The sequence below is a fragment of the Dermacentor silvarum genome, chromosome 8, assembly GCF_013339745.2.
Source record: "Dermacentor silvarum isolate Dsil-2018 chromosome 8, BIME_Dsil_1.4, whole genome shotgun sequence".
NCBI lineage: Eukaryota > Metazoa > Arthropoda > Arachnida > Ixodida > Ixodidae > Dermacentor > Dermacentor silvarum.
Window position 1 is genome coordinate 120,219,996 of NC_051161.1, and position 15,656 is coordinate 120,235,651.

The following is a 15,656-nucleotide window of genomic DNA, read 5'->3' on the forward strand; positions in this document are numbered from 1 at the left end:
ATGATGATGATTACGCGGCGAAGCGGCACATGCTTCGCGTGCTTCCTATCGGTGTGACTGCTTCGCCGTTAGAGCACTTCCTCTGAAAGAGGGCTGAACCAAGTTTTCTTTTAATGCGTTCGCATTACTAAGAAACCTCCCGCACTTTCCGGGGCTATCTCTCTATATTTGTGCCTATGTATGTTTGTATATAACCATTTTCCCACCTACTTGGGCCACTGCTAGCCAGTGGTCAAATGGGAAGCGATCTACTGTGCTTAGGTAACAGGGTTCGAGAAGAACCATCGGGCCAACTTGCGTCACTGAAAAGGTCGCAATGTGTACAAATGTGCCGCTTTTCAACGAACCCTTTCACGCCGACATAGGGGGGGGGGGGGAGAGTGTTTTGTAAGATTCCACCTAGTAGACTGTCCATTTCAGCCACTGCTGCTTGGCTGGAGCTGCCTGAATGAGGTGGAAGCAGGTGCCCCCAGACAGTCTCCTTCTCGCTCGTACAGCTGCAGCCAACCAGCAACATCCGGAATGGACAGTCCACTAGGTGGACTCTTACAGAATACCCCCCCACCCTATTGGTCGCTGCAGAGCCGAGACTGGGTAGGTACCATTGTTCGAAGGAACTCTTTGGCGGAACTCTTCGACGCAATTCCGTAAGGTGAAGGAAGGCTCATGAAAGGAAAGAAATTGACATCCACCAGTATGTAGTAGGCATCTGCAAAGGGAACCACAAGGGCTTTAGAAACAAAGCTCTCTTGTTCAAGAAAAATCCCGTACCACGACGAATTTTTGTTACACTACGAAGCTTAATTTGTGCGTGAAAAACCCGTCTAGGAATCCTAGGTAGCTTAGGGCTACATTCGACTCGATGTTGTATTTTTTTTCCTTTCATGAATCTACGTATTGCGGACATTATAGAAATTCCTCCGAGGTCATCTACCGTTATTCCTACGCTTTCAAGTACGCACGTCATTAAACTAAACTACTTGTGAAGCGTGATATTTTTTGCTTGCTGCCAGACATTGCCGCTAGCGTTCGTCGTCGTCTCTGTGTGCCATCTTGTGATACGTGTCAGTGATAAATCTCTCCTGTCGGTTTATCGGCAATACTGAGGAAGATTTGGATAAAATATAAACCAGATATTAGGATACTTTGTTTGTTTGTGCTCGGCTCAGCGAATTAGGCGCCATCGAGCAATGCATATATTTGAATCGATGGTATCGAGGCACCGACACAAAACACGGAGATTGTTCTGCGTCAGGAATTTCATGGCTTGTATGACTGTCCTCATAGTGTTGTTGGCGGAAGCGCACATTGACACGTAACATTTGCTGAGATTCGCAAGCGCCACTTGTTGTAGCGACGGGCCAATCTTATGCACTTCAACGGCTCGCACTGTACCGACGTTTCCTTTTATTGCGATACAAATTATATGGACACTCGAAGCACATTTCTGCCGTCGCCGTGGTCGTGGTCATGGACGTCGCCGTGACGTTTCGTATTAAGTCCAAACACGGAAACATCGTCGCCGCTCGCCGTACGCTGCATGTGCGAGTGAAAGCTTGCGACGGTGAGCTGACGTTCGAGGCTCGATATCGCGCAAGCGAGGGAGGAAGACAGGGCGGATGCAGGCCGTCTTCTGTCGCGTGCGAGGCACGGGGGGAGGCGAAGGAGGGGGGCGGGGGCGTTTTACCGCAACGGCTGCTGCTTACGGCGCGGCGGCGCAGGCGCCGTAGCTTTAAAGCGGTCTGCGACGTGGGCAAAGTGCGCCACGCCGAGTGCCACTAGCTTCGTATGCGCTGTTTTCGATATTTAGTTCGCTTTGAAGCGACAGACAGCAGTAAGGTCAATTCGCTCACTCCAGCGCTTTGACAGCAAGTTTGCGCGGTCATCTAGCAAGATGTGTTCATGTTTGCCTATGAGAGCGTGACACCGTGTTTTTTAATTTAGTTATTAGGAGAATGTTTGCAAGTTTACGCGGCCGATAAATCTAATACCCTTACTTCATATAGCTGTCTACTAATTTGCTATCGCAATTGATGCGACAGGCGGAATAAGTGCATCAAATCACTGTTCTTGTGTTTAGCTCCAATTTCTGCGAATTCCACTACGAACCGTGTGTGTGAAGAATAAGTACTAATGACCTTACTTATTGGCTTGTAAAGTGCATCTAAAGTACAGAAGTCTCCAGAAAAGTGCATTTGTGTGTCGAAAATTCCGCAGGGACACTTAAGATTGCTCACGTGTTAGAATGCGAAAGCATTGTATCGTTTGTAGATCTCGGAACGCTATGAACGCGCTCATTTTAAACACTCCCGATTCACGACTTGGCGCCACCTACATCCCATAGTGTCCGCCGTCACGTGCCCAATGACGCACGCATTAGGGCATACCTTTAGTAATCCATATGGCTGCGACATGACGTGTGTAAGCATGCACTCACAAGGCACACCTGTAGTAAGCCACAACCATGGAGCCGCGGCTGGGAAGCATGCTCATGCATCTCACGCCACTTGAGGGCCTGGCTGGATTCCCACCGACATCCGAATTCCCCAAAATTTCTTTTGAAATCGTATAATTTATATTGTTTGCGGGAACCTACCTGAGAAATGTTACGTCAATCCAGGCATTTTAACAGCGCAGCTGTCTATCCTGGGCGTTCGCCGTCATGTATAATGCCGAAATGTGAGCCAATCCTGGAGTTGTGCAGAAAGGGTCCAAGCGCAATGGAACAAACCCCTGTGAACTAGTGAAGCTGTTTAAGCTCGAGCATAGTCCGTCGAGTGTACGCCACAAAACCTCTGCCTCGCGATGACGTCATCATGCGTCGCCTAGCAACGCTTCGCCTCAGCTGCGCCGACCGCGCCGAGCCTCGCCACAGCTGCGTGAGCCGTGACGTCATCGCGCGCGCCGCATGGCTTTGCCTTAGCTTTGCCGCGCCGTGCGGAGTGGTTGCCGCGGCTGCGCAGAGGCGGAGCTAAGCCATCACGTCACTGCGCCGACTCATGGGATACATAGCTCCGCGTTGCCGGTGCGGCGACACAATAGCCCCGCCGTCTCCGCACCGAGCACATCACCGCGAAGATGGGGTGGCCGAAGAAGAGCGTCACTCCTGAAGAAGAGGAAGCACGGCGCGCAAGCCGCCGCGCCGCTACTCGCGAGCGAGTGAGACGACTTCGGTCCTTCGGGGCTCCACGGTTCTGGCTTACTAATGGTGTGCCTATAGTGCGTACATGATCGCACACGTCACGTAGCAGCAACATAGCTGACTAGAGATATGCCGTAGTGCATGGTTCATTGGTCACGTGACGGCGCAGGTAATGGGGAAGAGGTGGCGCCGCGTTGTAGGTGTATAAAATGAGCGTGGTAATGACATTCCGAGGTCTTTACAAAGAGTATAATGCTTTCGCTGTCGCACACGTAAGCAGTCTTCAGTGTATTTGTTGAATTTTGCAGCATTTCTTCCTATGTGCTATTATTCCTTGTCTTATGAGGTGTGGCTGCAATTAGGTATTTTTATTGCGATAGATACTTGGCCCTTAAAGCATAATTCTTGATGCGTATTAAATGTGTGCTGTGAGGCTTGTATTGTGTATGAATTGAAGCAGTGTTTTGCGGAATCTGTTATCATGTATCCAGCGGTCATAGCTGGTTGTGACACTGTAGCGGAGGCCGGCTTTCAGTAGGAGACGTGAACGTTGCAATTGTACGCCTGCGCATGTCCATATTAGGTGGTACGCATCTGCCTCTATCACAGCTCTTGATTTGTAAGTACCACTTTCGTCTTTATATTTGCTAACCTTGCAACCCGCCGTGGTTGCTTAGTGGCTATGGTGTTGGGCTGCTGAGCACGAGGTCGCGGGATCAAATCCCGGCCAAGGCGGCCGCATTTCGATGGGGGGCGAAATGCGGAAATAGCGTATACTTAGATTTAGCTGCAGATTCCTGTCGAATGCCCCAGGTGGTCCAAATTATTCCGGAGTCCAACACTAGTGCGTGCCTCCTAATCAGATCGTGGTTCTGGCCCGTAAAATCCCAGAATTTAATTTGCTAACCTTATGATTCTTCTTTCGGAGTGTTATCACTCGCTCTTTATCATCAAATATTCCTGAATGGGCTAGAGGTATGATCACTGAAATAGGCTAATGTGTAAGATTGAATGCAAAAATTTAAACACTTAGTTATATGCACTCTTTTAAGTACCTGTCACGTTCCGATCACATCTCTGGCACTTGTGCGTGAGAGTTTAACTAAAGGCAGTGACTGTACATTAACATGTAGATTGTTTTAAAGCGAAGATTTCTTTGCCAAACCCCCGGGGCCCGTCTTGCTGACCGTGGCTGCCATCTGCTGCTGCTGCTAGCACTACTGCTGCTCGTGTCTTCTCGCCGAATAGCTCGCACTAGGCTGCGGGACGGCGGCGCCATCTAGGAGTGATGGCTCACACTACATTGCCCGCTGCAATGGATGGTAAAAGGGGGAAGCTGGCTTGGGCCAGCTTCCGACCGCGACATGGATAGTCGCGATGACACGGAAGACAGGGCGCTGGAGGACATGACCTCGCTTTGCGCATACGTTGCGCAGCCTCACAATTGCGTGGATGGTCGCATCTGCGCAAGCATACGGATTGGGAGGGGATCTCCAGGACGTTAGATATACTAGGCAAACCTCGGCTTAACTTGTGCTTAGCGATGCTCAGGTCTCCTCATTCGGTTCTACCCATGCGGACACCATGAATTACAGCACGACCAGAGTTAGTGATACTGGAATTATTCGCCTGTAGATATCGTGGCTAACCAGCAGACTTGCATGCTAGAGTACTAGGAACTTCGTAATTTTGTTGCTTATGAACTACTCTTCCTTCATTTCTTATTCGTCGGACGTGTGTGCTAGTGTGGTAGCCTCACCATCCAACAAAATTATGTTCGTATTTTCATGCTGATTCGTAGGTACACTACTGCAGTACTAATTACATATTATTTTGGGAGCACTGTCATGATGTGTATTGCATTGTTTGCAAGTATGATTGATCTTTTAAAAGGAAATATCACAGGAAGTCACTTCCGCATTCCATAGCAGCAACATACACCCGAGCCTTCCCACGCCAATTGCTTGACGCCATCTCAAAGTAACCTGAAGTGAATGTAAGCATCGTCAGTGCTGCTTCTGGTGATGTTGTGCCCCGCGTCACAAAAAGCACGTCATCGCCCAGCCCGCTGAGTCACCTTGCCTGCTTTATTCCAACAAAAAGTCGATGGCACAATAGGCATTGGCGTCGCGCAGCCAATGCTTGGGTATTTTGCTCACCTTCGGAGTAAGACGCATAAGGGAAGAGACATTTGAGACGTACACACATTTGACCGCAATGTAATGCGAACGAAAGGTCTGTCAACAACTCCACACCTTAACGACCATTCCCTTGAGGAAGCGTGATCACTTTAGGATAAGTGCTCATTTTTCTACAAGGATAGTACACACGCGGTATATAATTGGCGGCCACGCCCTTGTAGCTAACTTTAGAAAACCGCTTTCGCTGCAAATTTCCTAACTTCAAGGACGGTAAAATGTTGTCGTGACTATGAATGATTGCTATATAGAAACGTTTAAGGCACTAAACAGTGAAACCATTTGCTACATATAGGGACAAAATTGCCAAATTAGCAACACTGGCGTTAATTTTACCATTAATTGGACCTCAATGGACAATAAGAAATGATGCGACCTTCAAAACTCTCGCGTTTATTGGACCGAGTATTGTACCTAACGTGTTTTCAACACCAAAGTAAAATGCAACAGTGATAAAAGGTGTCGGTTTTCTTCCATACAACATTTTGTTTTCTGTTAAACTTTTTACCATCCAATTTGCCAGCATTTCAACGTTTTCGGACAGGAAATCGTGTTGGTTTGAATTCAATCATGTTATAAAACATTTTATCTCTCTCGAACACTTTCAAAACTGCATGAAACACTTCACAAAATGCTGCCCTAATGAAGCACTTCAAGACATTTCGTGGCGCAAGGACTACTACTGACGAGCTATTTCTGATAACGGGCATTTTCTCAGAGCCTCTGCATTGCTGTCCTTACATTTACCGTTATAATGTTCATGAATCACTGTCAGAGTGACTTGATCTATATATCAGACCTATTGCTATTTCCTTATATGAAGAATTCATGTGTGTGTATGACGCACCAAATTCCACTGAAGTCAAAGCTTACGGCCTAGAATATTAGCAGTCGCAGAGACAAAATTGTATTCTGTTGAAGAAATACCACGGTAAAGAAAGTTAAATACATGTTTAAGAAGCTAAAACTCACGGCGACAAATTCTTTACATTCCGAACATAAGTAACCAAGCATGTTTCGCATTTAAAAAATTTTAATCTTAATCATGCTATTTTGAACATTCTTATAAATCCCAAGGTTCTTTGCTTCACACGTGCTTCATTCGGGGCGGCCTTTTTTGGTTCTATGAAAATGAAAATTGACAAACATTTAGTTGGAATGATCGCGTGCTGCAGTTTGAAAAAAAAACGCAATATAGTTGAGGCACCTGGATATCCCGTGAAAGCATATTGTTCACGCTATTATTATGACATCAGCGCTTGACTTACGGACTTACCATATGCAAATAAAAGCATATATTTTATACTTAGAGCAGTTCAGTTCCTTGAAACGGTTAGTTAGGTGTTGTTTATAGAGCTCCATGTCTAAATGCTAATTTCATGATGATGGAAATATTGGGTCTGAGGAGCTCAGCCGGGAACGGACAAAGCCGACAATGCGAAACGCACAGACGCTGATTACTACTCCTTTTTTATTTTCACAAGTGCAGAAATTGTATTTTATAATTTGCACATCGGAAAATAAGCAACTCATATGTACAGTGTTCCTCGATCACAGAAACGGGGCATCCACGTAATTACTACTGTTCTTTTGGAATGAAAACCTCTATGCACAGAAATTTCTTCTCGCTTACTGTTGGCGTCGGCGACACTATGGGCCCGCATAGGCGCATTTTTCACCATTTCACAAAACACTTATCTTAAAACATCTATAGCATTAGCCGCCAATTCTGAACAAGCTATTAGGCCTATATCTAATAGCCTATGTCTAGCTTTCCGGACGAAGCTTTGAAGTTGACTTTGTAGTGTCGCGCAAGAACGCACGTGTAAGCAAGCGTAATCACACATCTTATGCCTTCTGCAGGCTGTTTTCTTGCAACCGAAACACGAATTTTCTAACGTTATCGTACGCCAGCTTTTCATTAGTCGTCACAATATAAACCAGCGGCGCTGTAACGTAAGATGATTCCAAACCGTTTTGATTCTAATTTCTGCAATCAGCGTCTATGAGTGGTAAAAACATTTTCGGGCCACTCCCAACTTCGCCCGTCTGTCACGCGACGTCAGGAAAACCGCGGTAGCTCCCCATCTTATATAACGTGTACACACTGATTATGCATGATGAAACCGCACTAACGAAAAATAATCATTCCTGATTCGACGCCTTTTCACCATTAACCCTCTGCCATTGGTCCAATGTTTTCTGGCTACGCCCACTTCGCCTGTCTGTCAGGCGAGCTCACAAAACCGCGAAAACTCACCACGTTAAAGTGACGTGTTCGCGAAAAAAATGCAATAATATGCCGAACAAAACTGAAAATTTTTATGAATAGCCACAGACTGCCCCATTCCGAAAGGAATAGAAGATGGCTGCCCGCCGATCGCTCAGGCCGTCGCTACTCGCACCTGCCGGTGAGCATGTATTTATTGGCGCATGATAAACCTTTTTGCGTGGCAGTAAAACGTTATCGAGCCCTTTCGGCATGCATACGACATCGCTCTGCCAACTCTTCCTTGCTGAGGATCCATTTTAGCGGCATTCTTATTCTTCCGTTGCACGCCGCCGCTATTTTCGACCAGCCACCGCAACCTAAGTGAGGCGAAGCGGACCAAACGGAGAAGCCGGCACCACCCTCTTCCTGCGGTTATCTGTTTTCACTGTTCTGGCTCGGCCCCATCTAAACCCTCTCCACTAGAGCTTGCTCCTCGCCTCTTGTCAGCCAATCAGATAACAAACAGCTCTCAGTGCAGGCAATGTTATTGGTTTTGAAAGCCAACAAAGCTGACCTACTATAAACGAGGAGAATGTTTGGTTGGGTTGTTCAGACAACGCTGCGGGTCACCGCCCGATGCTTGCGTCGGTGGTTACGTAAATTTGACGTCAGGAGTTTGGGATCAAAACAGTTTGGAATCATTTTACTTTATAGCGCAACTTATTTTTGACTAGGCTAATGAATTACCCATTGCTGATTCAAATGGGCTATAAATTTATGTTTTATTTAATTGTGTACATTTATATGATGCATTCGCGTGCACGTAGTTCAGAAATATGGTATTATCTCACGACATGACTGATCTAAAATAGAAGCTTTTATTTGGCCTAAAGCCAAATTCCTCCATAAAAATGTGTGATTATCGCAAATAGTCAATTAACACGTCGTTACATTAAGCTACAACGCTGTCGACATATGTGCCAATGATGCTCCGATTACCCGATTGTTGTCCGCAGTGGTTTCCTGCAAAATTTGAATATTTCAAATGAGCGCTTTTAATCTGCATCCACGTAGACTATTCTGAGCACTCGAAGATAGGGCACGTTACCTAATAGCATTGCAACATGCTCATCAGCACATCAGTTAGTTTTCGTAAGTTAAGTCTTCAACTTGGGAGTTTATATTCCTTGAATGTGCTACGTTACAAACGTCGTTATTATTTCTGATGCATCACGAATTCTTGTGTTCTTTGTTCGTGAGCAGAACATTCTTTTCTCCATTACTTTACCAACACCTTTTAGCAGTGAACTTTGAACCCACGATGTGTATTTAGCTAGATAAACTGTAACATTGTACGAACGAAACGCAGTTGACAGCGCAGTTGAATGCAGCACCGAAACAGTCAAGGAGAAGAAGAACGTGGAATCCTGCCTTACTTAAAAGTAGCATCCTATCGAGTGTGAATCTGAACATACCAGAGAATAAAAAAATTAAGTACGCCGTCGATAAGCCCAAACTGAGGTTGGGTTGCAATATGTAAAATTAAACTTAAAGCGACGTAATTCACTGCGCTGTCCCTAAAAATATAGCAGCTACTATTGGTCTTATAGGGTGTTATGAGCTCCACCTTGCAACGTTGTCCAAAAATACAGGTTACCAATACGGTTTTTAAGTGGTAACTGTCGTTGCCAGCGTGATGGTCTTGTTAGCGCGCCTAGATATTACCATTGGATGCGACTTTGATTTAAACTGTAACGTCCGGCCATAGAAGTTGCCGTACTCCTAATAAATCCCCTAATAATATAACTGTGCGGCGTTTCACACAGAGCCCGCGATAAACCAGATTCTTCTCACCTATTATTTTGGCCACGTTGACTGAGGCGTCGCGTCGCACATTACTAACACAAAATGTGGAATTTTTTTCTGAATGTGATTTACTAAAATAACGGCTCACCGATTTCAATGCAGGTCCAGAGATCAGCCAGCAAAGAAGCGTCCCCAATCGACGGCGAGTGCAATCAATATATTCGTTTGGCCGGATAAGTTTCATCAACTGCAAGTAGATGCCGCGTAGCGTCTGCTGGTCTGTTGAGCTCCGAGTGACCAAAGCTTCCACGTTGGTGACTACAGAAGCCACTTGCTTCATGTGGTAACATTGAATCATGGAGCTCACCGTAACAAGTATTACATAGGAATATTTTCAGTGATTATTGATCCGTGGGGTTTGGTCATCACAATGGCTCCGCTTGATATGTTTCGGAGAACTATGCGCTTTACGAAGGATAGAAGTTTTTGTAGTTATCGCACGGAACAATAAAGAAAGAATTTTTATGAGGCATGCTAATTAACCAGGCTAGGTCACTATTAGCGTTACGCTGCTTCCGTTTTGAACATATGCTCATATATTGAGCGTACGCTAAGGCGAAATTAGACTTCATCGTGATACGGGCGAGTTATCAAATTCATTATTTCTCACATTTTCGTACTAATGTTGAGTTTCACGGATATCCTCAAAAGAGGACGGATATTCGAGAAAGAAAATGCACGTAGGAAGAAAATGACGATGCTCAAACCTATCGTGCTGGGTCCAGCACGTCAATCCCACTGTGGAGGAGAATTCCACACGTACTCATGAGCGCTGATGACGTCGACATCACTGCGTTCATACATATTCATCTGATTTAGGGTATACATTCGAAATTTTCCTCTAGAGACCACATAGCCTTGTTTTTCATACTAGCGCGTAGGTTGACTCAAAGCGAATATAATATAAATATAATAACAATATAAAGGTGTACATTCTTATTGTAGAGTTGTCCCTTTTTATGCTCCGCGTGCTCTTCATGTTCAACTGTTAATGTTCATGGCATGTGGAGTATTAAAGTTTAAAAGCGGCCAACTCTTACAAGAAATGTTTAAGCAAGAAATATTTATAAAGTTACAAGACTAATGCTTGAAATAAGCAACTTAGCTGCTAAAAAACCTGATCACTTATCAGTCAACGCCAGCTGTTCAAATCAAACACATTTATATATGCTTCTTCAACTCTTACGTGCTTCCTATATCATCCTAAGACATTCAGTAAGAAGGACATTAGGATATAATTCACTTCGAGTTAATTTTCTGAAATTTTATAACATTGCTTATCACCGCTCTAAACATTAAGGTAATACCTATACTTCGAAGGGGTCATTTTCGGCAACGTCATTTATTCCTTCATATCTGTCTTTGCAGTGGTTCGTATCAGCTAAATAGTAATTGAAAAGCTGAAAAATATGGCGTAGTATGACTACAAATGTGTATAGTGAATTTGTACTGATGGGCTCTCAGGTATTTCTGACTACCTATAAGTTCGTATTCGTGAAGAAAACTTAAATCAACGATCGATTCTTCACTCCCCTCTATTAGGAACATAGCATCTTCTACCAAGAATCTAAGCCGCGACATCGTTTTCTGCAGAATGCTATCGCCATTTAAAAACCACCTCAGGAGCTTGTTTATGCACAAAATGTCTACAAAAAAGCGGGGGGGGGGGGACTGAAAACCTTAAACAAGCCTCGAACGCTGATGGGCTTTCCAGTTTGGTACTCTCTTGCATAATTTAGTTTTCTGCAGCAAATAAAAACAATAAGCTTGCAGGGTTTCACAACCATATCTTAGCCTACATGTTCAAATAAAGCAACTGCCTATTTCAAGGCACTATGCACCCGTATAGTGGCATTTGCATATAAATTTCCGTATTTCCACTCCTATTGCATCTCCATGCCAGTCCTATTGCATCTCCGTGCAACTGCAATATGCGCTGCGCAAATAGAAGGCACCTCTGAGACAGCGATGACATTGCGATTGCACGAACAGGCACCGAATAATGCAACTGTCAGAAGCAAAAGTAAACGGGATCGTCTTAAGCAACATACAGCTCCAATGTGCGTGAGATGCTCAACGCAAGGCACATGAGATGAACTTTGTACAGTACCCATTAGGCGCCATCTGGCTTCATGGCTGTGGCTGATTGCCGCCTACTTCGAAATCTATTTGCATGGCAGTAGGATATTCACGCTGGCCATTGCGGATTCGGTAAGAACTCATGATATGGAAATGTCCACAAATATTTATATCTGCAGCATAGGAGAAATTGGTGGTACGCTGCTTTGACTTTAGGTTCTCAAGCGAACTGCAGATGGGTACGAAAGGTTTGATGTTACGGTGTACTTCTGATATTGTGGAAAACTGTTCATCTATTCCGCAGCAGTGTATTCTACAGAATGTTTCTTCAAGAAAACTGAAAATTTCACCTTCTAGGGAGCGAAACGTTCGACGTGATCTTTCATATGCCCTAAAAGTGAAATAAAGCACCTTTTACTTATTTAAAGTAGAGTGTTATACCCGCCCACGTATGAAACGAAAATATTTCTGTATGGTTGCCTTTCATTTCTCTTGCTTTACCGCGTTGCTAATTGAGAAAGCCAATAACCATAAAGATATTATTTCCTTTATTTATCGCTACTTCGGTTTAGTGAATAGGATCCCTTAACGAGGGACCATCGATAAGACAAGCACAGAGGGTGGCTCAATTTTCGCTCTTTGTTCATCAAACGCTACAGTTTACACCATCGCAGCCTTCGCAGCATGTGAAAACGTTCCAGCCAAAGCCCTTTTTTTTCTCATTTTCATCGCCACCGCAGTTAAAAGCTTGAAAATGTTCATTATCCGTTCCTGTGTACAGCCTTTTTCGTTGCCAGTTGGCTTCATTGCGTAATCGCTGTCAGCTTCACCTTGGCCATTGCCGAAGAAAACTAAAGCTCTGCATGTCGCCATCGCTGCGTATTGAACTCCTACCCGGGAGGGAAGGTGCATATAAGAAGCGGACGAGCTTACCACTGATCTACCAGGCAGTAGTCGTGATGCGCAGTAAACCGTGGTTTTCCTTGCCACGGAAATGTTGACCGTGGTTCTGTTTGTGCACATATTTAGGAGGCCTGAGCAGGCGATATTGTAGTGAAGCTTGCTGCTTTACCAGCATGGCAAAATCGGGGTTGTCTTACAAGAATTGTATTGGTATGTTGCGTTCATTCGCCGTTCCCGAACGTTTTCGTAGTTTGACAGGGAAAGCTCCGCAAAACACGGTCGATATCCAACTGTGGGTAAGCGCCATCAGGGAAGGGAAAACAAACAAAATGGTAGTTTTTTAAGCTCAAGTAACGTGCTTTGCTGGACTTCTACTTTGGAGGTATCGGAGAGAAATCACGAGGTGTGTTCAACGTACGCGAGTGAGTCACGGTGTGCACGAAATATCAAGTTACAATAAATACGAGGTGTTGAAATGTCACATCAGTAAATGAGATTTTGCAAGGCCACCCGTGACCTACGTGCTGGCACCTGTCCATCGTAATTTAAGTATGCCTAGGAGAGTTAGCGTTGCTCAGTTCGGGCGTAGTTTTTCCTTAATTATTATGTACCCTCTCGTGAACTAAATTGATGCACTTGGTTAAACCTACATTGTATATAAATTTAGGTAAAGCAGACCGTCGATAATTTAGCTTCAAGTACGACAGACCGATTCTATGGCGCGAATTGAATGACGACGAACATCCTGTGCTAATTCTTGGCGCATGAATCAACGAACTAAATAGAAAGTTTCCCTTAGAACGAATACCTATTGGCCTCCTTCTCTATATTTTGCTTTCTCCAAACACGATCAAGATTTTCTACGTCTGTTAAGAAGGTGTTTCTTGCGTTATTATCTCAAGTGGCTGCCAAACTTTCACATAAACAAACATGTTAACATGAGGTAATATCCCAATGGTATATTCCCAAAATGCCAAGGGCACTTAGGTATCTCTGCGTACTTGAATGTGAAAGCATTGCGACGTCTGCCCGATGACGACTTGCTTTTCGAAACATAATATTGTTTTCACGTTGACTTGTTTCATTTCTCGCATCACGTGCCTAAGCCGAAGGTTCGTCTATCGGAGAGCACGACAGAACTCAGCGAAATCACCGCACCGACTGGCAGCGGCCCAGTGCCATCAGCGCCTTCGCAGAGGTAGTATGGCAATGCTGCCATGATGAGCGGCATCGGATCCAGCTGTGGTAGACGACGACGACGACGACGACGAACGTGCGAGCTGTGGCACGAGCGCGACTCTGCAGCCACGTGAATTTTCGTAGCATCTCCGAGGACGCCGGCGGATTTTTGACTTCATGAGCCATACAATGCTTTCGAATTAGTAATAATGAATATCTGCGCCTAAAAGCAACAGTACTTTCATACGACCCGGCACATATTTTAATTGTAAAATGCGCATTCACCGCTGCCAACAGGTCTAAACATTGACATCTTTATTTATCATACATGTATGCCGGCTCGCATGTGCCCCTCCACTAAGTATATTACAGATTCTCATGCCTATATGTACGCATAAAAGGAATGTTATGTTTATGCTGCTCGTACTTTTCTCGCATCGCAGACCCTTCTGTAAAGTATGACAACCCATGAAGATACGTAAAGAAGCGCAGTGGCCATTCGGATTTCCAATCGATATACATTTTTTATCCTGGGTAAGACGATTACTGATGAATGACCTTGATACCTCATTTCAGGGATTCTAAAACGTCATCAGTACCCCCATAATAAATAGCGGACTTTACAATGCTTTTGAGTATCGCACGGATGGATGTTAGGAAAAAAAGACAAGGAAGGTACCCGATGCTCATTAGAGGTGTGTGCTATATGGACCTTAGATGGATCGTTTTGCAACAGGCCCACGTGCAGCATCCCAGGATTCCTGAAACTTAACCACTGATCAGTTTCTCGTGATGCAAAGTAAGAAAGTAATGGCACGTATTTTTAGATGTGAAATGGGCTCACGGAGCTCTTCCTTGCCTTCGCGATGAAGCAAACGACACCAGGACCGTTCAGCACATGAGGTCAAAAGCCGCCCGCTGAGAGCTTCTTTCTTGCTTAAGCTTCGTTCTGCGGCGACGAGATATACTTGGCGAATTTTCTAAACCTCTTTAATGCTCGTTTCTCAAGGTTTTGTGGTGAGATTGATCACCACATTCTCAGTACAAACTTCTGCCGCATCTGCAAAGCATCCAGTGTTTATTTTAGATTAGAGGATGCTTTATCCTGGTTTCTGCCTTGAGTATTTTTTCACGCGTATTGCGCCCGGCTTTGAAGGAATACAGTAATTATTGTGAGTGTTACAATTTGACCGCTGCCACTTTCCTTCATTACTTTGTTCTGTCTAGCTGCTTACGTATATTGATATATATATAGCTCTTCAAGATAATAACAATCTCACTGCGCCATGTCATGGGGAGCAGCCGGCGAAGCAAAAAGAAGTTGCATGCGGACCTGGCTATACTTTAAGCTCAGCATAGCCTGTGCTCCTTAACCGTATCCAACACACACATAAATGCGCGTCCGCCAACCCTTGCTTCGTAAGCACTTGTACTTGGTGACACGGTGGTGACAGACCTGTTGGTCGAGGCTACCACGAGTATATTAATATATCGGAAACCTGCATGCGTCTTCGCGAATAATTTTTGTCAGCATCATATTCAATGTGAACTTCTTAAGGGTGCATCATGAAGAAATATAATCGCCCCAACAAGATTGCGTTCCTACAAACGTAGCTACGAAAAACGCAGCCTTTAAACATTGAAGTAGGTGACAAGGTCGTTAGCCTTTCGCTATGCGTACTTGTTGTTAGTGCAGGGGTTACTACGTGATCAGTTTGTGAATAAATAAATAAATAAGTTGCTCTAGTTCGACATAATTTGATCTGAGCGCCTCTTTTATAAAAACGCGTCGTCCCCATCGACCTGCGAATGTAGAATGACACCGCATGTAAATGCCTATAGTGTAGTGACCAAAATAAGTTTACCTATACGTCTCTACAAAGCATGTGCCAGTGTCCTATGTTTTTAGAGGCAAAAAATTTGATTACACGCCTGTAAGTTTCAACTATTTGTAAATGAAAAAAAAAGAAAAATGGAAAAGCAGCTGCTATTCGGAATGGTGTCGGTTAATGAGCCAGATTGCTGGAATGCATTAGGCGCTTTTTTTCGAGGATTGTTGCAGCAGAAAATTGTAGAA